Genomic DNA, 24,846 nt, shown 5'->3' with positions numbered 1-24,846 from the left:
AAAGAAAAAGTCCCACCATTTGCAACAACATAGATGGAACCTATGAGCATTATGCTTCGTTCTAGAAGTCAGAGAAAGATAAATATTGTATGAGCTCACTTACATGTGGAATCTTAAAAAAAAAAAATTGGTGGCTGCAAGAGTTGAAATGAAGGTGAAAGTGAAGGTAGAAAAAGGATAAAAATTTCCAGTTATCAGTGAATAAATTCTGGTGACCTAATGTACGGCATGGTGACTATAGTTAATAATGCCATATTATACACTTGAAAGTTACTCAGAGTATCTTAAAACTTCTCATCACACCCACAATAAAAGGTAACTATGTGAGATGAATTATCATGCTGTACACCTTAAACTTACACAGTGTTATACGTCAATTATATCTCAGTACAGCTAGAAAAAATGTCACATTATACCTACCTTATGAATTAGAACCATTAATGATAGTCTAGAAAATAACACTCAGAATTACTATTTAAATTAATAAAAGAAATACAAACTAATACCATGAAAAGAAACAGAATCTGAGAGGCCAATTTTGTCATTTTTATTATATGGATTTACTAAAATCCACAATTCTCTGAACTATTAAGGATTCGAAGCAGCAAATACAACTCACCTCCTTTTTTTCTTAAACAAAATGACCAAAGAGTCTGTAACATTTAGAAAACTAAGTAATTACTTTCATGGTATTCGAGTGGGTTTTGATTGATTTGATTTATTTTTATCCTTCCAATAGAAATCCTTTTCCTTAACAAAAATCCTTAAAATGCCACCTGAATTTTCACAAACAAGACAACAGCCACCCCTGACTTTTCAACTTTTAAACTGGATGAACACTTGTAGGTCTTACTTGACCTCTCAGCCACTTTTGATATGGTGACTATTTCCTCTACCTTGAAATTATTTCCTCCATCATCTTCTAAGATTCTTCTATCTTGGATTCATTCTTCTATAGTACTCTTTCTTAGCTTCCCTTAAGCTTTATAGTCCTCCTCTTCCCTGTAAATACAGTTTTACCAAATTTCCTTCATTTATACACTTCTGATTCCTATTAACCCTTTGTCATGAAACATCTTAACCAGTCTTGTGATTTCAACTACCATCTGTTCAGCAATGAGTTTCAAATCTATATTTGTCTCTCAGATCTCTATCCTAAGCTCCAACCCATATATCCATATGTTTATTATACATCATTCATCTCTAAAGCAATAGATCCCCAACTGAACTTACCATTTTTCCCTTATATACCCATTCTGTCAAAACCCTCTAATGTGGATCATTACCTAACTATTAGGATGAGCCAGAAACTGAGCAATCAACTTTAACCATTCTATCATTTCCATCCAGTATTTAATTTTTCATCCTGTCCTAATGATCTAACCTCCTTAATAGATCTTTCACCAACCCCATTCTCTCAGTTCCTACCACTGCTACTTTAGCTCAGACACTCATCACCTCTTCCTTGCAATCAATCCCCAACAGCCTCTTAACAAGTCTCCCAAGTTTATTCTGAAACTTTTCTATCCCCATTTCATACTGACCCAAAGTTGTTATTCTTAACTGAGCAACTAAAAGCTTATATAAATGTTAGGGAAGGAGTTGGGTGAAAGAAGAGACTCTTTTTTAATTAAACAAATCATATTACTGATAAAGTAATTTGGAAATTTTACTGGAGAGTAATAAATTTTATGTTGAACTTAAGATCTTTTAAAGAAAACCACATTATTTCTATGTATATTGAAAAAGGGTGTGTATTTTAAAAAGAAAGAAGGGAAAAAACTATATTGCATAAGATTCTTTAGTGGGTCCATATTATCTTTAGAATAAAAAGCCATTTGTTTAGCATGTTTTATAAGGCTCTCGATGATCTGGCTCCTGTTGATCTCCCCCAGCTTCTCATCAGTGATCACTAAACATACTACTGCACAGAGCTACAGGTGATAAAAGGCTATTTTATGTCTTCATATCTTTGCACATGATATTTTCTCTATTTAAAATACTCATCCTATAGGCATGCACACACATACACACATATTTCCTTCTGGCTAGTATCTTCTTTTTTTCAAGAAACCCATCAAGTAAAACTGCCTTTAGAACATCTTTGACAACAAAATAAATTATTTCCAGTATTAAAAAAAAATGCCTCTCTCTGCTCTTATCTTTAAATATTGTGTGAATTCCTCTGTTGTATTACTCATCACACTAGAATAAAATGCTTGCTTTTTTAATCTATATTGCCTTCTACACAGTGAGCTTCTTGAGAACAAAGATTACATTTTTCATCCCTATATCCCCAATAGCTAACCTACTATTTAATAAGTGTTTTCTGAAACCACTGAGACTTTTTTAATGTTCTGGTAAACAAGAAACAGTAAACAAATACCTTAACAGATTTGTTTTGAATAATTCATATTTGCAATCCTTTAGCTTATAATGTAATACTTAATACTAAGAGAATAATCACTATATGACTAATTGCATTCTACATATTATGTAACAGAGAAACTGAAGTCTAAAGTACTCAATGAAAGTCATTAAAGATAAAATAAGACACAAAATTCCATATTTTTTAATTCTGAAAAAGTAAAAGCTAGCCAGTTAGTCAAATAAATTAGGTTTAGTTCATTTGGTGATTTTCTCTTTAATTGGCTTTAAAACTCAAATTTATAAGCCTATTAACAAAAGAAGACAAATTGCTTCTAGTAGACAGAACATAAGGAAATTCGGTGACTGCAAACTAGCCTGAATAAATTGTATTGCAAATCATTTTTGGAGAAAAGTAGCCCAATTAAGGAAGATAAACTTGCTATTATTAGCTAAAATGATCCATTAATGTTTTTATTATTATGTGTATTAATTATTATGCAACCAACTAGTAGGTCAGCTCTGATTTGTTCCAATTGAACATACAATTAACAGTTGAACATAAATTGAACAGAAAATTAACAGTTAAATTTGAGGAATCACAATAATGATGTATTCCTGACCACTGTGAAAATATGTTTAAAACATCTGACTGCCTGCCAAAGTTGTTTATCATCTTAAGCTAAAGAATTGTACAGGGAGTTGAAGAAATGAAAACAGCATTTGTTTACAGCTCACCTGGCCTGTTACACAATTACTGTATACACAGTGTGTGATCAGAATCCAGGTTAAGACAACAGCTTTACTGCCACCAACACAGTCAGAGAAAAGAGTCATCTCCAAGGTCTCACAATGCTCCCTGGCCATGGCCAACACCTGGACATTCAGGCCACTGGTACCCAATATGCTATAAATCAGGGGACAGAGCGTGGCACCTTTACTGTATCATTCCAGATCAACTCTGCTAACCTTCTGTGGTATCCTGGCCTTATTTCCTTCATTGTCTAACCCTCTAGTTATCCACTTGAATTATTCATTCTTCCATTCACTTATTCTTTCACAAAAAAATATATTAAGTTCTCACCTTGCACAGGCTCTGTGTATCATGCACAGTACATGGAGGATTCAAGATGAGGTTCCTGCCTTTATGTAAGATTTTATATTCCATCTGAGGAAACAAGCATTACTCACTTAAATACATATAATTCTTAACAAGCATCATAAGGAAAAAAATATATAGGATAATGAAGATATGAAGAAGTGACAGAAGGATCTCTTTTAATTCCTCTTAGTCTTTCTTACTTCTCTGCTCAGTAATTGTCTAGTAGCTGTCCACTGACCAAAGCTTTCACACCTGAAACACGAAGATGTTTCAGAAATATTTCCAAGTGGCAGGGATATTCCTCAGATGTATCTAAATTTGTTTAATATTTTAAGTACATGCCTTTAAATTTCATATATATTTTCAGGTTGTGCAATTTCTTGGAGTAATATTTATCATAAGCTTATTATCTATTTTGTAAATGTAAGACAGAGATCTTTTGGTCAGTGACTGGCCTTATAGGAGCTTTTGGGCCTAGTCCAAATGTCAAAGATTTGATGGAGTTATCCAGAAATTAAGGTAAATGTGAAAAGTTAGCTAAGACTTCTTTTCATTAGAGTTGACAGGAGAGAAAAGAAAAATAGTTTTTAAAAAATCTCATGGCTATCCTGTAGGATAATAATAAAGTTATCTTGTGAGAGACAGTTCATTACTATGCATTAAAAATGGCCCAGCACTCACACTATCACACTTCTATGCCAAGGTAAGATTCAGCCATACCAGGATGGTATTTAAAGCATCAGAAACTGTAAATCAATATCCACTGTTTAAAAACCTGAGCCTGACTGGTTTTGCATATGCAACAAATTCTGTAAAAACTATTAATTTGACAATTTTCAGTTCCACCTATTCAGAGTTAGTGTTACATAAACTGTCAACCATAGTCAGGTTGAAGAGAGGATGGATATACTCAGGGGAACCTATCTTATCAGTCTGCCCCGCATCATCTGTTTTAAAGAAAGGAGCTGACAAAGTCAAGGACAAAGTAAGGAAAGCTGCAGAGTTTACGAATCTCTCAGGTTAGGGTTTTACTGCTTAAGTACAGATACATCCTTGGCTTTAAGATCCCCCTTTCACTAACACAAACTCCACTCCACCTTTCCTAGCACCAAGGAATGATTTTACCACTGAGGGCAAAGATCAATAACATGTTCTAATTTGGGACACAAAGAATTTTCCTGGGGGACCAAAGATTATGATATTACTTTCAGGTAACAGGACTTTTTCCAGTTTTTTGAAAAATTCAGACATGAGAATACTGCTTCATAGGAAAGTAGGAAAGGCAAAGAAAACCAGAGCAGCCCTTAGTCAAAAAGATCTTAGAGGTCAGGCATCCCCTCTCAAGTGGCACAAGTTTTTGGAGCTTTTGTCATGCCTGCCTCTGCCCAACGCTGTCTGACCTACTTGACTTTGAGCCGGTTCAAGTCTTTCAGATCGAACCACCTGCTTAGTGCCTCCCCAGGACCTTGACTAGGCTGACTGCAGCTTCCCAGTAGCCTGCAACAGGCCTGACCAGCTCGTTAGCCAGAACTGGGACGCCGCGGGCTGATCCAATGCTCCCTCCTAACTCGTGCGGCTTCTCACCTACCAGAAGATGTCACAGCCATGGGCACAAGCTACTTCTAGCTTTGAAAGCCACAAACACATACACAGTCCCTGATTTTTGCAGAGCCTTACCCTGGGCATTCATACTTTATACTCTTTTGGATCAGCTCAAAACTTCTCCTGAAAGAGCTCCCAGTTTGTGTTTTGTACTTATTCTTCTTTCTGCCAAGGATACTTTTCTGCTGCGTCTCACCACATTACATCATTTTTATTGATTTATATTTCCCAACTCGGGGTGAAGGTTTTCTACCTATTTAGATATCCTAAACATTATTAATTACCTATGTACATCCTGTTTAACACAATGGTAGGTACCACAATAGCATCACTTGTTCGCTCAAAGAGTTTTGAGACTGTTACTTTGATCACCATATGAGAGTTCATACTGTGGTTTGGAGATGACAATGATAAAAATGCTATATATTTAGCAGATACAGCTTACTAAACCACATTCAAAATTGGAGAGTACCATACTAACCAGTGTAAAGTGTTACTTCCCTGCATGAGTGGCTATTTGCAAATATAGCTGATATACAATGTAGCAAACAAGAAAATGGGATGACATACGACAGTAGAGATGCTGCAAGAATTGCCATGCAGGCACTATACTGCTGTTCTCAAGTACTACCTACCATAAATTCTCACAAGATTAAACTGTCTACCAGAGGAAGCAATGGACCATTTTCTTTATGCTTCTTCCATTCTGCCAGAACTCTAAAATTAAAATAGGGGAAGTGAAAAAGAGCCTCTACTTTGAAATCAGAGTGGAGAGCACCAAAGAGCACATCTGTGACTGGTTCAAACTTTGGATGGACTTACGTGACCTTGGACAGGCCTTCTCAGGTGGCGCGAGTGGAAAAGAAACCCCCTGCCAATGCAGGAGATGCAAGAGATGCAGGTTCAATCTCTGGGTCAGGAAGATCCCCTGGAGGAGGGCATGGCAATTCGCTCCAGTACTCTTGCTTTGAGAATCCCATGGACAGAGGAACCTGGTAGGTTACAGTACAATGGGTCGCAAAGAGTCTGACATAGCTGAAGCAACTTACCATGCATGCACACATGTGACCTTGGACAAGACTGAATCTCAAAATTCTCAGTTGCTTTCTGCTTTTATTTTTTAAGGAATTATTATCTTATAATTATTATTATTATTAATATCTCTATTAATGTGAGGATATTATAAAACTTTCATGTGTCACTAAAAATGAAATATGTATGTGATAAAACTACATAATTTGACATGTGATATATAAAAAATTTGTTTGAAATGTCATAAAAGAAATACTGTGGATGCATATATATGGTTACTAGATACGCACAGCACAAGTGTGCCACCACTCCATTTCCTGATATTATGAGCTTCCTAATTATGCCTAAGAGAAGTTTCTTCAGTATTTACTATAAAACTGCCTTGGTGGTGCCGAATTCTCTTAGTGCTTACTTGTCTATAAAGCTTTTGATTTCTCTATCAAATCTGAATGAGAGCCTTGCTGAGTAGAGTATTCTTGGTTGTAAGCTTTTTGCTTTCGTCACCTTAATCATGCCACTCCCTTACAGCCTGCAGAGTCTCTACTGAATAATCAGCTGATAACTTAAAGGGTATTCCCTTGTATGTTATTTGTTGCTTTTAATATTCTTCTTTGTATTTAAATTTTTGTAAATTTTAAACCTCCAGTTCTTATATTCTAATTAACATGTAAGGAATGAAATAAAAATTCATATAAATTTTTAAGATATAAGAAGAAACTTCAAGAGAATTATCTTTCCAAACACTCCCCAAGTACATGCCTATGCATTCAACTTTCAAAGAGCACATAATTTAACTCTCCTCTGACTTTATTGAAACTGTAATCAAAAGTTTTGGGAACAGAACTTTGCAGTGTATATCTTAGCTTTGCAACTAAGTGGGTCTTTTTTTACCTTGAACAAATTATTTAAACTTTTTGAATCTCCATACCTCCATCTGTAAGATGGAGCTAATAATACCTCCTTGACAGATTTGCGAGCTTCCAACAGTAAAATGTTAACTCTTGTCTAAAAGAGAAGGTACTCAATAAAATTTCCCAGTTTCTCGCCTAGCATCCATGCTTCCCACTTTGTTAAAACCAAGCAAGAGAAAGGAAAACAAAAAAGTGTACTATATACATTTTTCCTTTTCACCCAAAACTACCTCATGAAAATTCTGCAAAGTATCTTGATATAGCTATAATACATTTTTATAACTGCATTATATGCAGCTAGCATAGTTCAACCATTATAATGGATATTCATTTTCCTCCCAATTTTTCTTTGCTTAATTAAACATCCTTATATATGCATACTTTAACTCTCTGGTTTAAATAACCAGAATGGGATTGATAGATCAAAGGGTATAAGGTATTTTCCTTTTTTATTATAATAACTGTCCTAACCCCCAAAAATAAGTAATTCATATATCTACTAGCAATTTTTGAAAATACAGTTTTCTTTATATCCCTGTAAGCAGTAGGAAGATTTCAGTCTCTTTTATTTTGGCTGATATAATAAGGCTATAATGACATCTTATTGTTAATTTAGTTTGCATTGCCCTGACTTTTAGTGAGTCTCATCATTTCATTTTTCTTTGTTGACCTTTAAGATTTGCTGTCCTATGAATTGCCTATTCATGTCCTTTGTCCAGTTTTTCAATTAGAAACATACCCTCAATGATTTTTTTTAGAGATACTTAGTATTTCATTATTTAGAAAAGAAATAGAGTCCATCTGTGTTTTTGGTAAATGAACTTTTAAAGCTTAATGTAGTCTTTTCTGGCTTGTTTAAAAAGTTTTGTTAGAAATCCATAAATTTACTCCCTTTAAGTTTGTTTTATAATAAATCATGTATTAAATTCTGGTGGCAGATTTCCTGATATTGAATCATCATTCATTCCTAAAATAAAATCTTTATCATAGTGTATTAATTATTTGATCAATTGTAAGATTCTTTTTCTAATATTGAATTCATTTTTCAACATATATGTTAAAATTTCAAATTGATCTAGAATATTTTCTCTACCTAAGGGATACAAAAATGTAACACTTATGATCATTTACATGTATATTTGTGTGTATATGTACATATACATAGTTTTTTTCAAAACAACTTTTCCCCTATCAAATCTATTCGAAATTGAAAATGGCATACTCAAGTTTCATTGTTAATGTAAATTCTAATAGATTTTATTTTCTAATAGATTTTAGCTTATATATTGAGTTGTATGTTTGGTACACAAAAGTTTATAATCAGCATATCTCCTTCATAATAGAAATTTTGTTATTATATAATCACTCTTCATCCCGATTAGTCATTATCTTTTAATTTCAACTTCTCTAATATAATTAATGTTATTCCTGCTATATTTTATTTAGATTTACCTTGCTTCTCTCTGCTCATATATTTGCTATAATGTGTTTCCTATAATGTTAGTACATGGCTGTGCTTTTTTTACTTCAATTTGATGATCTCTTTTTTTGTAAAGGGAGATTTCAATTAACATTTAATGTAATGACAGATATAACATTTCATTCCTTATGTTACATCAGTTCTGTGACAGTACTTATTTTAAAATAGGAATTTGTTCCAACATGACTGATATATTAGGGAAAAATGTGGACATAAAATAGATTTTATGCTACTAAGCAACCTAGATAGCATATTGAAAAGCAGAGACATTACTTTGCCAACAAAGGTCCATCTAATCAAGGCTATGGCTTTTCCAGTCATCACGTATCGATGTGAGAGTTGGACTGTGAAGAAAGCTGAGTGTCGAAGAATTGATACTTTTGAACTGTGGTGTTGGAGAAGACTCTTGAGAGTCCCTTGGACTGCAAGGAGATCCAACCAGTCCATTCTAAAGGAGATCAGCCCTAGGATTTCTTTGGAAAGAATGATGCTAAAGCTGAAACTCCAGTACTTTGGCCACCTCATGCGAAGAGTTGACTCATTGGAAAAGACTCTGATGCTGGGAGGGATTGGGGGCAGGAGGAGAAGGGGACGACAGAGGATGAGATGGCTGGATGGCATCACTGACTCGATGGATGTGAGTCTGAGTGAACTCCAGGAGTTGGTGATGGACAGGGAGGCCTGGCGTGCTGCTCTTCATGGGGTTGCAAAGAGTCAGACACGACTGAGCAACTGAACTGAACTGAAGCCCTCATGTCGCAGTTACTGAGCCTGTATGCTCTAGAGCCCACACACGGCAAATAAAGAAGCCCACGTGCCGCAATGAAGAGCCCACGTGCCACAACGAACCCTGGAAGCAGCTAAATAAATAAATAAATTTTGTCTGCTTATGAATTATTCATAAATATTTTCAAAAACCCTAAGTATAGGCAGACTACTGTACTGGCTGAACGAGCCATATAACTAACACATAAACACACCATGCTAACAACTGGGACATATGTTGGCTACCTCAGTCCACAGCATGTGTTATCCTACATGGTTCTGACTTCCTATTCTTTTGAATTAAGAACTTCTCCACATTAAAAAATACTCTTTTAACATTCCAAAGATGGCTAAGCATCCACGTTCAAAAACCTGTAAGTAGAGCCTATAAAAGAAAAGGTTTAAATATTGTAGAAAATCTCAAAATCAAGTGTTCTGAAGGAAATAAGGGAAAACATGTGTCTCCCAAGCAAGAAGCATAAGGGAATCCACATTGTGGATCATCAGAGACAATTTAGCAAAAATAAAGTCTATGCTGGGAATGGCTTCAAATGCTGTGAAAATAAAATATAAACAAAGTCTAAAGAAATAGAAAAAACTGAAAGATTGTTGAGTATATGAATTAGAGACCAAATAGCATAACAATTGAGAACAACCTTTCTCACAAACAGAAAGTACAATTTATATACTAAGACTTCATTCACTAAACACTGCAGCTCATGGTGGTTTGTACCTATTGTGGTGGGGCGGTGGGGGTGGGGGGTGGTAAATTAAAGGAAGTAAAATTAAGGACTTCCCTGGTGGTACAGTGGATAAGAATCTGCCTGCCAATGCAAGGGACACAGGTTCAATCCCTGGTCTGGGAAGATCCTACACGCTGCAGGGCAACTAAGCCCATGTGCCACAACTCCTGAAGCCTGTGCTCCTCGAGCCTGTGCTCCACAAGAAAAGCCACTGCAACGAGAAGCACACACACTGAAACTAGAGAGTAGCCCCAACTCTCCACAACTCAAGAAAAGCCCAAGCAGCAATGAAGACCCACTGTAACCAAAAATAAATAAATAATTTTTTTAAAGAATGGAAGCACAGATGAGAAAGGAAGATTGAATAAGAGCATCTCTGTCAAGAGAAGGCTTGCCATTTAATTTTTAACAGTAGAGAGGTAAGAAAGATACGTATCTGATTAAGAGCCTCATTAACATAACTATTAAAAGTGGGAAAATATAGAATATACCAATTAATGTAAATAAATAATGAAATGAATCATAAGCCTCTAGCCAGTTGAAATAAGGAAAATGTAAAATGCAGTCAATTCTTTAATTCAACATATTAATTTCTAAAAATGACTGTCTTTTGCAAAATCATGCAATTGAAAGGCTTGTAGAAAAACTGGAGATGGACGTATGACACTGAAAAATTTTGTCAGTGACACATTAATAAAAAGATTGTAACCTAATAAAAATGGGAGGGCAATTTTCTCTCTTTTATATGCCCCCAGATAAAACTATTTAAATGCTTTTACTTTTCTTCCTCTTATCCACTATAAACTCTCAGGTTTTGCTCAAACAGTGTACTTTAGGTTGTAGGCTAATATTCAGTCTTCATATATCCTTTTATTTTCAAGACTCCATAATTAACACTACATTAACAGTCCAAGCAGTAGGATATTATCATCCACATAGATTTAGCTCCAAATCCTTTTCTCCTCTCTGTGTCAGGGTGTCTCTTCTATTTTACTTGTGGTTTGAATATGTTGCTTTCTCAGTTCTTTTCTTCTAATGCAGCATATACTCCATCATTTGCATAATCATAAATATCTTTCCTACATTCTGAAATATGAGTATCTTTTGTGAGCACGTTAAGATTGCTGGCTTGAAGACTCTCCTTTCAAGACGTTACTCCACTCTCTTCTATATTACCTTTTATAGATGAGAAATCCATTGACAGATTTCTCTTTCCTTTGTAAGAATATTTTTTGGATAAAAGTTTATGAGGATCTTTTAAAAAACATCCTACTATGAAATCCTTAGGTGTATGTATTTTCTCCTCAATTCTACTTGAACATCATTAAATTCTCTTAAGTCTCTCTTCATCTCTAGGAAGTTTTTTATTGTTGGTTTAATCATTTATCTGCTCTTTTTTCTCCTTCCAGAACTCCATTTCTTCACATATTAGTCATCTTCCAAAGTCCTAAAACTTCCATAAATCTATTTTTATAATGTATGCATTGAGATCTTTCTTTCCTTTGATCTTTCAAGCCACTAATTTTCAGGTCAACGTATTCATTAAGGTTATACTTAAGGCATAAGTATAAACTCAGTTGCTCAACACAATTGCAGTGTTTTTCTTTTTTATTTTATTTATTTATTTATTTATGGCTATGCTGGCTCTTCGTTGCTGCACTGGCTTTTCTCTAGTTGCAGCAAGCTGGAGCCACTCCCTAGTGGTGGTGTTCGGGCTTCTCATCGCACTGGCTTCTCTTGTGAGGCACAGGCTCTAGGGTGCTTGGGCTTCAGTAACTGCAGCTCCCAGGTTCCAGAGCACAGGTTCAGTAGTTGTGGCATTCAGGCTTAGCTGCTCCGAGGCATATGGGATCTTTCCAGATCAGGGATCGAACCTGTGTCTCCTGCATTGGCAGGCACATTCTTTACCACTGAGCCGTGACAGAAGCACTGTAGTGTATTTCTTGATCCCATAAAGTGTAAGTGGTAAAAGTTAGGGGGAGTCTGCTGTGCTCAATCAAGCTTGTTTGGCAGAAACTTGTTATCTTCAACATAAGGTTTCCCAAATCACCTTAGACGTCTCCATTCAGCCAGCAAATGGGGAGAGATTAGACATCACCACTAGAAGTCTGTCAGTTCTGAGGCTGGTGCGCACATCACTTCTAGTCACACTCCATTAGCAAGAGCTCTAGTGAGGGTATTCATTAGGGTGAAAAGGGCTGGGGAATGTAATCCACCTACGTGGCCAGGACAAAGAAGGGCCAAGTTGTGTGGAACACATCACAGTCTCCGTTACCTTCAATTCTTCTGGTAAATTCTTCAATTAGAAAATCTTTTTTCTTTTTTAAAGGGAAACAATAGATTTTATTTTTGTTTGTTTCTTTGTTTTAGCTTCAAAAGACTTCTTGAAAAGTATCTGAATCTCCTTAGAACCCTAGATTTCAGTTCAAATTATTATCTATCTCATCCAGAAGTTCAATTCTGCCTGACTTGTGTCTTGTTTGTTCCGACCCATCTTCCTCTCTAGTTGCTGGACTCCTTTACATGTTTTTGGCTTTGTTTCATTTTTCCTGCTCAGTGGCACTTAAAGCATAGTACCAAAGTGGTGAAAGTGATACATATATTGGAGGCCCAACAGCAGTATAGGAAGTCTTGCACCTGTCATTCTCTCCCAGACTTGGGTACATGAAAGACAATCTGAGGATGGTCCAGTTCTCTTTTGCTTTATTATTTCTCTCTGGAAAATGTTATTTCCCCTTTGGAAACTAATGGAAACAACGCCTACAAATATGGTGATCTTCCACTAGGTTTCCACTAATTCTAAAGGGCCAAGATCTCTACAGATTACGGTGATTAACAATCTAGCCCAAGGCTCCTTTTAGTGGTGCTGGGCCACTTAGCCCATCAGAGTGGGAGACATGAAGGCTTCATTTCCACCCAGCCGTTCCATGGGTTCTAGCAGCCATTTGAGTCAGGAAAGACAGTTTGGATGGAGTAGGTAGGTAGTGAAAAGGAAGAATACCCAGTTTAGTTTACCATCTTCCTAGAATCTCATGTTTTTAATCTTTGCACATTAACTTAGAGAGACATTTTTTTACCCAACAGCAAAAATGCAGTGTCAATCTTTTAAACTCTACCTGCTTATTCCTGTGTTATTTAATGAAGAAATATATGAACAAAATGCAAAACACAAAGATTCTATGATATGTTACAAGAAATATAGTTGCATCCACCCCAAAGATATATAGTAACATAAACTCAATTACTGATGAATCAAGACCTTATTATATGCACCTTGGTAAACAGCCATGATTCCAATGTAATTATCATTAACTCTATAAACAGAATTAGGCCTTTTTTTTTCTTTTTTTTAAGTAACAAAATCTTCTAAACTTTCATTTTTTACCATCAATATTTTAAAATAGACAAAGTTTAGAATAAAATGCTTAATTTATCACAAATTTTAAAAGTTTGTCAATTCAAATTAATAAGATTTTATTCTGAAGACAAAATATAAAATAAGGTTCTATATAACAATAATATTCATGTGTCCTTATATTGGAATTTAGTAATCAGTACTTCCTAGATCTATTTGTACTTATTATTTTCTAGAATAATCATGAATAATAAAGGCATTTTCTATTCTCTATGATTTTAACAATCACTCATTATAATTAAAATGGCTTGAAAATATCTTATTTGCCCTGGAATGAAGAAAAAAACTTAGAACTAAAAGAGCTATTATTTTGACTTGAACAACAATTACCCTTTTGCTCCCATCACGACTCTTTCTTACTTTCAATCCGGGGTTTGGTAATTTGAAAAAAAAGAAGAGACAGGTAATGAAAAGAATTATATGAAACTACCTCTTCTTACCACCATTTCAAAACTTCAGTTTTAGAGGCCTAGTGACTGCAGTATTTATTATTCAATAAACTTGTAATTTCTAACAATGAAGCCAAATTTTATAACAATCAGGCCATTTGTTTTTCCCAGGAAACTTGCCATAATAGAATTACCTTTCAAATTGCATACTATTATTATGGAGTAGTATTAAAACACTCCTACTGTGAGCATTAATTTGCACAAACCACCACTGTACTTGCTACTCATGGGAATACAAATAACAAATTACACTTTTGAAAACTACATTTGAATTTGAAAATATGACCAATATCACTTGTTATCCCAAACAAAAGGAATTGGCTGTGGTAACTGGGTAAAAATATGACTGCTAACATCCAATATGTTTTCCAATTAGAGGATTTCATGTGCAAAAAAAAAAAAAAAAAAACTTGGTTAGTTATAATTATGAGGATGTTTTTTTGAGCCACTCTCCACGTTTCTCCTTTGCGTTCGTGGGTGCTCAGTCACGTCTAACTCTCTGTGACCCCATGCATTGCAGCTTGCCAGGCTCCTCTGTCCATGGTATTTTCCAGGCAAGAATACTGGAGTGGGTTGCCATACCTTCTCCAGGGGAACTTCTCAACCCAGGGATGGAACCTGCATCTCCTGTATCTCCTACATTGGCAGGCGGATTCTTTACTACTGAGTCACCTGAGAAGCCAAGATATCTTTGAGGGGTTCTTTAAACCAGCCCCATCTGAAAATGGAAAACAGTGTGGAGGATGTCAACTGGGAGGAATTTAGAATGAAGCTTAAGAGTACACACTGTTTCCATTCTCTTTCCATAGTGAATTCAGTTTCCATTTCAAACAAGTGAGGCTGAGCAGTTTCCTCACATGCCAGAAAGAAAAAGAAATGTGGTTGTTATTCTCCAGCAAAGTCCTCACACAAGCAGGGGAGTAAAAGGAAATTTCACAGGGATGTTAATTCTGCCACTAACTGTTCTGCTATCCACTTTCCAGGTAAACAATGAATTGCTAAGAACATGTGAGGCAGAAGGTAACAGCTTACGTAAGGGCAAAGAAACATGGAATCATCTGGATAATTGATGGAAGAGTAGGCTGTACCGAGTGGGTGCCATGTAGGAGGAAAAGGTACCAGGACATGAAACTGGAAAATCAGGGGCCAAATTACTTAGTTCATCTCCACAAAACATCCTGCATATTTAACTTCATATGCTTTTAGGATGTGAAATAAGGAAAAGCCTCATGCACACACACAAAAAATGGCTTCCAGTTCAATTACTTCATATGCTTTTAGGATTTGAAATAATGAAAAGCATAGAGGAAAAGCCTCATGCACATAAAAAAAATGGCTTCCAGTTCAATGGAGATAACAAGAAACTTGATTAAGAAAAAAGACAGACTCAAGACATATTTACGGGAAGAATCAAAAGGACTTTGTGTCTGATGAAAGGGACGTGGCAGGAAAGATAAAAGGAATAGGCTAGGATAAAAAGAGAAGTATAAAATGATTTTCAGTCTTCTCATTTGGAGACTGGGTAACTAGGAGGAGGAATGCAAGAACAGAAATGTATTTGAGAATGGGTAGGATGAATTAAGGAAATTAATTTTAAACTCTTTGAGCTCTTGGATATAGGACATTCACCTCAACACTAGCAAGTCTTATAATTCACATTCTGGGGACCTCCCTGGTGGTCCAGTGGTTAAGACTGCCTTCCAATGCAGCGGATGCGGGTTTGATTCCTGGTCAGGAAGCTAAGATCCCACACGCATTGCTGCCAAAAAACCAAAACATAAAACAGATGAAAATACTGTAACAAATTCAATAAAGACTTTAAAAACGGTCTGCATTAAACAAAATTTTTGTAATAAAATAAAAATTAAAAAAAATTCACCTTCTGGGTGATTACAATTTGCTCAGTCATGGTGAAATACACCATGGAGGAGCAGGGATAGAACATCATTGAAAGTCGCCAGTGAGTTGCACTTGGAGATCTGCTTAAAGGACCAACAGGAGAGCCATACTTGCCTTCCTACCAAAAAATCCCACTCAAAATGCAGATTGGTTCAATCACTACGAAATTCCTCAAAAAGTAAAGTTCCTCAAAAAAACTAAAAACAGAGTTGACATGTGATCCCACAGTCCCACTCCTGGGATATATCCAGACAAAACTATAAAACAAAAAGATATGATACATGCACCCCTATGTTCACAGCAGCGCTATTTATAATAGCCAAGACCGGGAAACAAGGTAAGCGTCTGTTGACAGATGAATGGATAAAGACGATGTGGTACATATACACAATGGAATATTACTCAACCATAAAAAGAATAATATAATGCCATTTGCAGCAACACGGATGGACGTAGAGATTATCATACTAAGTGAAATAAATCAGAAAGAGAAATACAAATGTCATATGCTATCACTTACATGTGGAATCTCAAACATAATACAAATGAACTTATCTAGCAAATAGAAACAGGCTCAGAACAGACTTGTGGTTTTCAAGGGGGAGGGGGCCTAGGGAAATGGAAGGATTGGGAGTTTGGGATTAGCAGCTGCAAACTATTATACACGAATGGATAAACAACAAGGTCCTACTATATAGCACAGGGAAGTATATGCAATATACTGTGATAAACCGTAATGAAAAAGAATATATATGTATAACTGAAACATTTTGCTGAACAACAGAAATTAACAAGATATTGTTAGTATCAATTATGCAGTGTGCTTCAAGTCACTTCAGTTCTGTCCAACTCTTTGCAATTCCATGGACTGTAGCCTGCCAGGCTCCTCTCTCCATGAGATTCTCCAGGCAAGAACCCTGGAGTGGTATGGTCCCCTCCAGGGGATCTTCCCAACCCAGGGATGGAACCTGCATGTCTTAGGTCTCCCGCAATGGCAGGCAGGGTTCTCTACCACTAGCGCCACCTGAGAAGCCAGTACCAACAAAAATCCCACCAGTCAGCTAGTACCCAGGATACCATCAGTGGAGTCCCCAAACAAGCAGAACAGTCTGTACAGGAAGGCACGGTCCTTCCTTAAATACTCGGTTGAGGACACTGACAAGGGCGAGGTGTCCGCTCGCCAAGAGCTCAAGTACTGAGGCTCTAAACCCAGCTAAGAAACATGAATGGGACCTGACCAAGGCTGGAAGGATGCAGGGTTTGGGCCCACCAGCACCCGCCCCGTCACCCTCCCCAACATCATCAAGGACGCGCAGTACCTCAAGGGGAACACAGCAGCATGGCTGTTGGTCTCCAGGAGCCGCCGAGCAGAACCACTAGACAAGGAGCACATGCAGGGCTTTGCGCCTCGACCCAGGGGGTGGGGCACTGCGCGGATCCAGCCGGAGCGTCCGCACGCCCCACGCTGTCTCTACGCACGCTGGCCTCCTGCCCCGCCCGCGGAGCCCAGCTCCTTGTGGAAGTCCGTGTCTGCCTCAACCTCCAGGTGGCACCTGAAGGGTCCTAAACAGGAAGCAGGGCCACGTAGTAGAAGAGGCGCGGTGGCCAGCACGCCCGTTTGTCGTGAAGGCCCCGTGGGTGAGTCCTTCTACTTCACCACCGCCCTGAGGTCCACACCTGTGGCCCGGCCGCGCGTGGGTGTCTGACCCAGAGCGACGCTGCAGGCAGATAGCTGCCCCAGGCAAGTCTCGGCGGAAACACGCAAGCACAAAGACCTGAAGGAAGGCGTCCCAGCTTCAGATAATTTCCAAAATTGGTTATAAGCAGCCTTCCAGTTCCTCTTCCCTGGCGCCCTAGTCCAGCGAGCAACCGACCGCAGCCAGGAGCTCTCGCGTCTTCCTCGCCACGCCTCGCCAGACTGTCCAGACCCATGTTGTCCCACCTGACAGATTTCAGGGCCTACTCCTGCCATCGCTCCATGTGAGTGATGCCTTTTCACTCGATGCCTTTTCTTTCCATATCTGTTTCAAGATTTCAGAGCAACACAAATGCCCTCGCAGCAGGTACTTATTTATCTGTCTGGTGGAAATGGCTTTAGCAGTGAGACCCAACACTTTTTCATTTTTTTCAGAGGGAAACTCAAATGCCCCAAATATTTTAAATTACTGCATTAAGAGGTTTACTGAGTACATTTTTTTTTCTTCTTCTCAATTTTAGCGGGCTAGAATCAGGCTCCATCCATTGTTTCTGTCCATTCTGTTTGTGGTATCTCCTACTCAAACTTCTTTCAAGTTAGTCAGTAACACTTGACTTGATAATAGAAAAGCAGCCCTCCTAGAAAATACATCATCTAGCTATCACTGTCAGACAAAAGACTTAAAAAAAAAAAAAGAAAACAAAGGAAAAGGCATTCCTCACTTTCTCTGTCCACTGTAGATTCCCATGCAATCTACAAGAGTGAAACTGCTTTCTTTAACGTATGCCTTGAGTGATATTCTAGTTGAGAAAACTGGTAGCTTCTTTATACCCAGCCTACCAGGAATATTTAAGAATGTGGCTTTTTCTGACTACACCCCTCCAATTAACACTATCTGCCACTTTGTGTGGCACTCTCTTGCCTTGTAAATACTAACCTCTGCTGCTATTCCAACATATGCAAAATTGTGGTGATTGAAGCTGAGGTTCAGAATGTTTTGAAAAGTTTAGATAAGAAATCAGTTATAATAAACTCTCCTTTCACAATGGTTCTTTGAAATCATGACCCTTTGACCAAGGCAGGCCGTTTACTCTCTGTCTGTGGAAACTTTAATACTTGTGATATGTGCAGCACCACTCTCTCCTGCAAGTCATGAAAACTCTCCTTTCCTCCTGTGGCTTGCCTGTCTCCCATTCTAGAGTTAGTGGTTGGGTACTATAGGACTAGAAATGTGTTTTAGTTTGCTATGGTGGCCAAGACAAAGTACCAAAGACTAGATGGCTTAAACAGTAGAAATTTATTTTATCACAGTTTCAAAGGCTAGAAGTCCAGGATCAAAGTGTCAATAAGGTTGATTTCTTCTGAGGTCTCATTCTCTGGCTTGTAGGTGGCCATCTTCTCCCTATACCTTTATATGGTCTTCCTCTCTGTACACATCTACATCTAAATTTCCTCTTATAAAGAAACATGGCCATTTTGGATTAAAGCCCACCCTAATGACCTCATTTTAATTTTGTTGTTGTTCAGTAACTAAGTCATGTCTGAACTCTTTGTGACCCCATGGACTGCATGCAGCATGCCAGTCTCCTCTGTCCTTCACTATGTCCTGGAGTTTGTTCAGATTTATATCCATTGAGTCAGTGATGCTATCTAACCATCGGATCCTTCTCCTTTTGCCTTCAGTGTTTTCCAGCATCAGGGTCTTTTCCAATGAATTAGCTCTTTGCATCAGATGGCAAAAGAACTGGAGCTTCAATTTCAATATCAGTCCTTCCTGTGAACATTCAGGGTTGATTTCCTTTAGGGTTGACTGGTTTGATCTCCTTGCAGTCCAAGGAATTCTCCAGAGTCTTCTCCAGCACTGCAATTCAAAAGCATCAATCCTTTGGTGCTTAGCCTTCTTTATGATCCAACTCTCACATGCATACATGACTACTGGAAAAACCATAGCTTTAAATATATGCACCTTTGTTGGCAAAGTGGTGTCTCTGCTTTTTAATACACTGTCTAGGTTTGTCATAGCTTTCTTTCCAAGGAGCAAGTGTCTTTTAATTCCATGACTACAGTCACGATTTGCAGTGATTTAAATACATCCTTGAAGAACAATTCCAAGAATACAGTAACATTCTGAGTTACTGGGGGTTAGCACTTCAGTATATGAGTCTGGGGAAAACACAACTTGGCCCATAACTGGATGAACCAAAGTTGGCCAATCAGTATATCACATATGCCTAAATAGAGAGGTTGGCCCCATTTGAAGATCTTTTCAAGCAAGATTAAGCAGTGTCTTTTTGAAGATTGGTAAGAATGTGGAAAAAAGATCATATTCTACCTTCTCAGATCCAGAGTTCCAAGAATGATACAGATTTGGAGTTTACCTTTAAGGTTATAAAGATTCTTTTTTTTTTTTTTTTGCTAGGTAGAGAAAACTGTTAAGCATCAACATGAGGAAAACAGACATGAGAGAGAGATGGGGAGAAAGAGAACTATCCCTTTCTGATATTATAATATGCACATACATCCAGCATGTCTAAACTAGGGAGCTTCTGTAATATTTATAAGGCCATATGTTTTTCTTTTACTACTTAGCTTGGATCTGACACTTTCAATTGAAGTGTCATTTTCACTTCATTTTCAATTGAAAAGCCTAACTAACTAACCATGGAGAAATAGATACATTTGGTAACATAGGTTAGGTAGACCAATGGTTTATACTGCTGCAAATATGAATCAATCATAGATTACCAAGCACTGTTAACAGTCACTGTGTGTACATGCGTGCTAAGTCGCCTCGGTTGTTTCCAACTTTTTGCAACCCTATGGGCTGTAGCCCTCCAGGCTCCTCTGTCCATGGTATTCTCCAGGCAAGAATCTTCCTGACCCAGGGATCAAACCCCATCTCTTGTGTCTCCTAGCATTGGGAGGTGAGATCTTTACCACTAGCACCACCTGGGAAGCCCTAACAGTGAGTGCTCCTCCACAATTACTCCTGAGTCCTGGAGAAGCATCTCACTCAGACACCTGCATGGGTTTCAAGTTTCTTCAGCAGTTGTGGCCTGAGATTGTTTTATTACTGAAATGCTTGTGGTCTCACATTCATGTCGATCAGTTCAGAAAGTTAGATGATCACACAAGATAATCAAAACATGCACCTTTTAACCATTTAATTTGTTTCATAAATTAGTCTCTTTATTTTATGTAGGTCTCTCACCATGTGTAGGCTTTTGGTGACTAATTTCCTTTTCATATTCTTGACCTCTCAGCTTCTCGCCCGTGCCTCCCTCCTCAAGTCCAGCCATTTGTTTCATTTGTTTTTCAAACTATACTCTTTATATCTCTGGGGTAACTACATGAAGTCAGTGAGTTCTTTATGTTCCAAAGGTACCTTCATCACCCTAGAGTGGATAATATCACAAAACAATAACAAACCCTGGCCTGAATTTAATCTTCTGCCTGGCTTATATTTAACATGGTTCAATTTGTCTATCTCTCCTTCAAGTCTCCATCTACTCATTTTTTAAACATGTTCTCTAAGAACATAGGACTCTTCATACTGGCTATCCACCAGTAATAGCTTTGGCATCTCTAAACCCATCTCGGAGAAGGCAATGGCACCCCACTCCAGTACTCTTGCCTAGAAAATCCCATGGATGGAGGAGCCTGGTAGGCTGCAGTCCATGGGGTCGCTGAGGGTCGGACACGACTGAGCGACTTCACTTTCACTTTTCACTTTTATGCATTGGAGAAGGAAATGGCAACCCACTCCAGTGTTCTTGCCTGGAGAATCCCAGAGACGGCAGAGCCTGGTGGGCTGCCATCTATGGGGTCGCACAGAGTTGGACACGACTGAAGTGACAGCAGCAAACCCATCTAGCAATTCTTTGAAGAGTTTACACTGCTCCTCCTTTCTCACATCTGCTCAGATTTTCTGTAACTGTTTGATATCCCTCTCATAAGTATGATTGGAGTGAAAGTAAATGGATTCCAAAACCGTTCTTGCCTAGAAGCTGGGAATTAAGATGAATGATGTTAGTCATGCAGCCCAGTCCCAAATCTGCTTAAACTTCATCCAGCATCTAATCCAAATTAGAATGGGATCTTCAATCACATATCAAAAGAAGTTAAAAGTTTCAAAATTTACAATTTGAGCCTTGAGGCATTTCATTAGATTAACAGATGGTATGCTACATATTGGGCAATACAGGAGCTAAAAATGGGATTGGCAAGACTACACTCACAGGGATCATTTCTACAGTTTGTTACTAAAGAACTTTTCTTGCACATGTAGAGCAGTGATAATCACTGATAAACCAGTGATCTAGTAAGTTAGAAAAAATGGTGAAGGGACTGGCTATTGTGGATGTTTTGTGTTTTGTTTTAGAGGAACTCTTTGTCTACAAGATCAAGAACCTTTAAAATAACATAAAAAATTCCGGAATTTACTAGAATAGTTTAAAATTTTTTCAAGTGTAAACAGTACAGTAAGCTTGCTGATTGATTGAAATCAGGTGGTAGGTATGTTGCTGCCTTTTACGACCCTATGAACTCTTTGTGACCCCATGGACTGTGGCCCCCCAGGCTTCTCTGTCCATGGGATTCTCCAGACAAGAATACTGAAGTGGGTTGCCATGCCCTCCTCCAGAGAATCCTCCTGACCCAGGGTTGGAACCCACATCGCTTATGTCTCCTATATTGGTGGGGAGTTCTTTACCACTAGCACTGCCTAGGAAGCCAAACAGTTGAGTAAACTTACTAACTGATTGCAATCAGGTGGTAGGTGTGTTATATTAGTATCTATGTTTTTTGAATGTCTGAAATACTTCATGATGAACTATAGTAAAGAACTTTTAAACATGCCAACCTTGGACCCAACCAAGTACCAAGGTGTTTCATTTTGAAAAACTCTGGTTCCCCTTTCCCTCCCTAATTTGGAAACTGAGAAATAGATAAAGAAATCAGATAATAATTATAACATCATCTTTATCATTTGTGAAGCCGCTTGGGTAATGTTGCTTTAGGTCTCGAGTCAAGTGCCTTGCTGACCCTGACCTCCAAACTGAGGCACTCACCCAAGCCCTGGCATGGTGGACACCTGCAGAAGCAGAGCCCTCCCTCGTGACAGCACTGGATGGAAGTGTGTCTTCTCCGCAGGCAGGAAGATGTGAAAATATAGGAACAAGTGGCTAAAATGAGTAGAAGGAGCCTGAGAGAGCGTCTTTGAGTACTTGAAATGTTCTATTTCTTGATCTGTACTGATTTTATAAATATTTAAAAATGAGAACATCTATCAAGCTATCAAATCTATTAAGATTTAAGGAGTTCTCCATATATGTTAGTCTATTAGGACTGACACCTCAGAATACCACAGACTGGGTGGCTTCAACAACTGAATCTATTTTTTTTTTTTTTCAGTTTTGGAAGGCCAGAAGTCCAAAATCAAGGTGCCAGCAATGTTCTCCTAAGGCCTCTCTTTTTAGCTTGCAGATGGCCATCTTCCTCCTGTTTCCTTATATGTTTTCATTTTTTCTATGCATACCCATGCTGGTATCTCTTTATCTTCTTATATAAAGAGGGCAGTCATACTGGAAAAGGACGCCACCCTCAGGACTTCATTTAACTTTAATTGCCTTTTTTAAAAGCACTGTCTCCAAATACAGTCACATTGGGGATTAAGGTATGATTGTGAGGGTTGAGGGGCACCATTCAAGCCATAGCACCCTATATCTGGTATACTTCAATAAGAAAGTTAAAAAGAAAAGCTGAAGCAAATTCCATAAAAAAGGAACACTTCAATGTAAACAAAGAGGCAGAATTCACTGTATGAATTTAAGACATCTCAAACTTTTTAGGAAAAATTTTTATAATGGAAGCAGGTGTGAAGGGAGAGATGGGAGGCAGGTGGGGGTGGGTAACAGGAAGGAGGTAAGAGATAAACAGATGTGGAAAGGGAAGAGAAGGGGAGAGAAAGGGAACGATGGAAAGGGGGAAGAAAGAGAAAGGAGAGGAAAAGGAGAGAGAGAGAGGAAAAGAAAGAATAAATATGACTCTATAAGAGTCAAATATATGGCTTGATGATTAAATAAATGAACTCTAGAAGCTGACTGCCTGGGCTTATGTCTCAATACAGTCACTGAAGAACTATGTGACCATGGGGAAATCACTACTTCGTTGCATGAAGTAAAGAATATACCTACCTCATGTGATAATGGAGAAGGCAATGGCACCCCACTCCAGTACTCTTGTCTGGAAAATCCCATGGATGGAGGAGCCTGGTAGGCTGCAGTCCATGGGGTCGCTAAGAGTCGGACACAACTGAGTGACTTCACTTTCACTTTTCACTTTCATGCATTGGAGAAGGAAATGGCAACCCACTCCAGTATTCTTGCCTGGAGAATCCCAGGGACGGGAGAGCCTGTTGGGCTGCCGTTTATGGGGTTTCACAGAGTCGGACACGACTAAAGTGACTTAGCAGCAGCATGTGATAATATACAGAATTAAAAGAAGTGATCCATGTGCAGCTTGGCATATGTTTAAGCAAGTACTGTATAAACATCTACTATTATCAGTCAAGTTTAAGACTTCGATCTGGGATCCAATGTATAAACAATAAATGAGGACCTACCTCCCTCTATGAAGACCCAAGGATGGTGCACAGCTTGGGAAATAGACCATTCCCTTTTTCAATCCCATGCTTGCTCCTTCTGCTTGGGCCTAGGTTTGAATAATCACAGCCAGCTCTGAACATAGAACTAGACAGATTGTTCCACTGAACTGTGCTGAGGTGGCTGGAATGTACACTATAGTTCTCGTGTGATTTTATTTACGTCTGATCTTTCCCAGCATAAATCTGATTTCCCATCTAGGAAGTGCTGATATCCTACCTTTCTATGATAAAGCTAAATGAGAAATCTGCAGTTCTCAAATGTAATTTTTTCGACATGGGTTATCTTGCTAAGTTTTTTTTTTTTTTTCTTTTTTACATTGAAGCAACCAAACAAAACAACACCTCAGCAAAGGCCTTTTTATTCCCCTCTAGTTCACTGTGATACAGGTTGACAGAGCACACCAGCCCAGAGGAGAATCCTTGCTGAAAGATGAAAATGCTAGCATTTTGTTCATTTCCTACCTTGGCACTTCCGGAGGCTACAACAGCATGCTCTAACTGGGAGCTGGAAAACTGCAGGTAATGTTTACTGTGTCTGTTTATTAAAAGGTGTTAACAAGTAATTGCATGGCATCACCCACTTAGACACATCTGCAATGGTATTTTTACCCTGAGTCTGAGGAATGTTTCCTTGGCATAGATTTTTAAGAGCTTTTAGAAAGAATATGATTCTATAGTAGATGCCAAATTTGTGGCTTCATCCAGTGCAATTCAGATGGCA

At 38.1% G+C, this 24,846-nt stretch overlaps 1 pseudogene; it reads left to right on the top strand.

Moving 5' to 3' along the window:
• Nucleotides 1-21,685: 21,685 nt before the first annotated feature.
• LOC112448175 (uncharacterized) lies at nucleotides 21,686-21,778 on the top strand (annotated as a pseudogene).
• The last annotated feature ends 3,068 nt before the right edge of the window (nucleotides 21,779-24,846 follow it).

The sequence above is a fragment of the Bos taurus genome, chromosome 9 (assembly GCF_002263795.3).
Source record: "Bos taurus isolate L1 Dominette 01449 registration number 42190680 breed Hereford chromosome 9, ARS-UCD2.0, whole genome shotgun sequence".
Taxonomy (NCBI): Eukaryota; Metazoa; Chordata; class Mammalia; order Artiodactyla; family Bovidae; genus Bos; species Bos taurus.
Note: the sequence above shows the minus strand (reverse complement) of the source record. Positions and strands in the feature narration are given on the sequence as shown.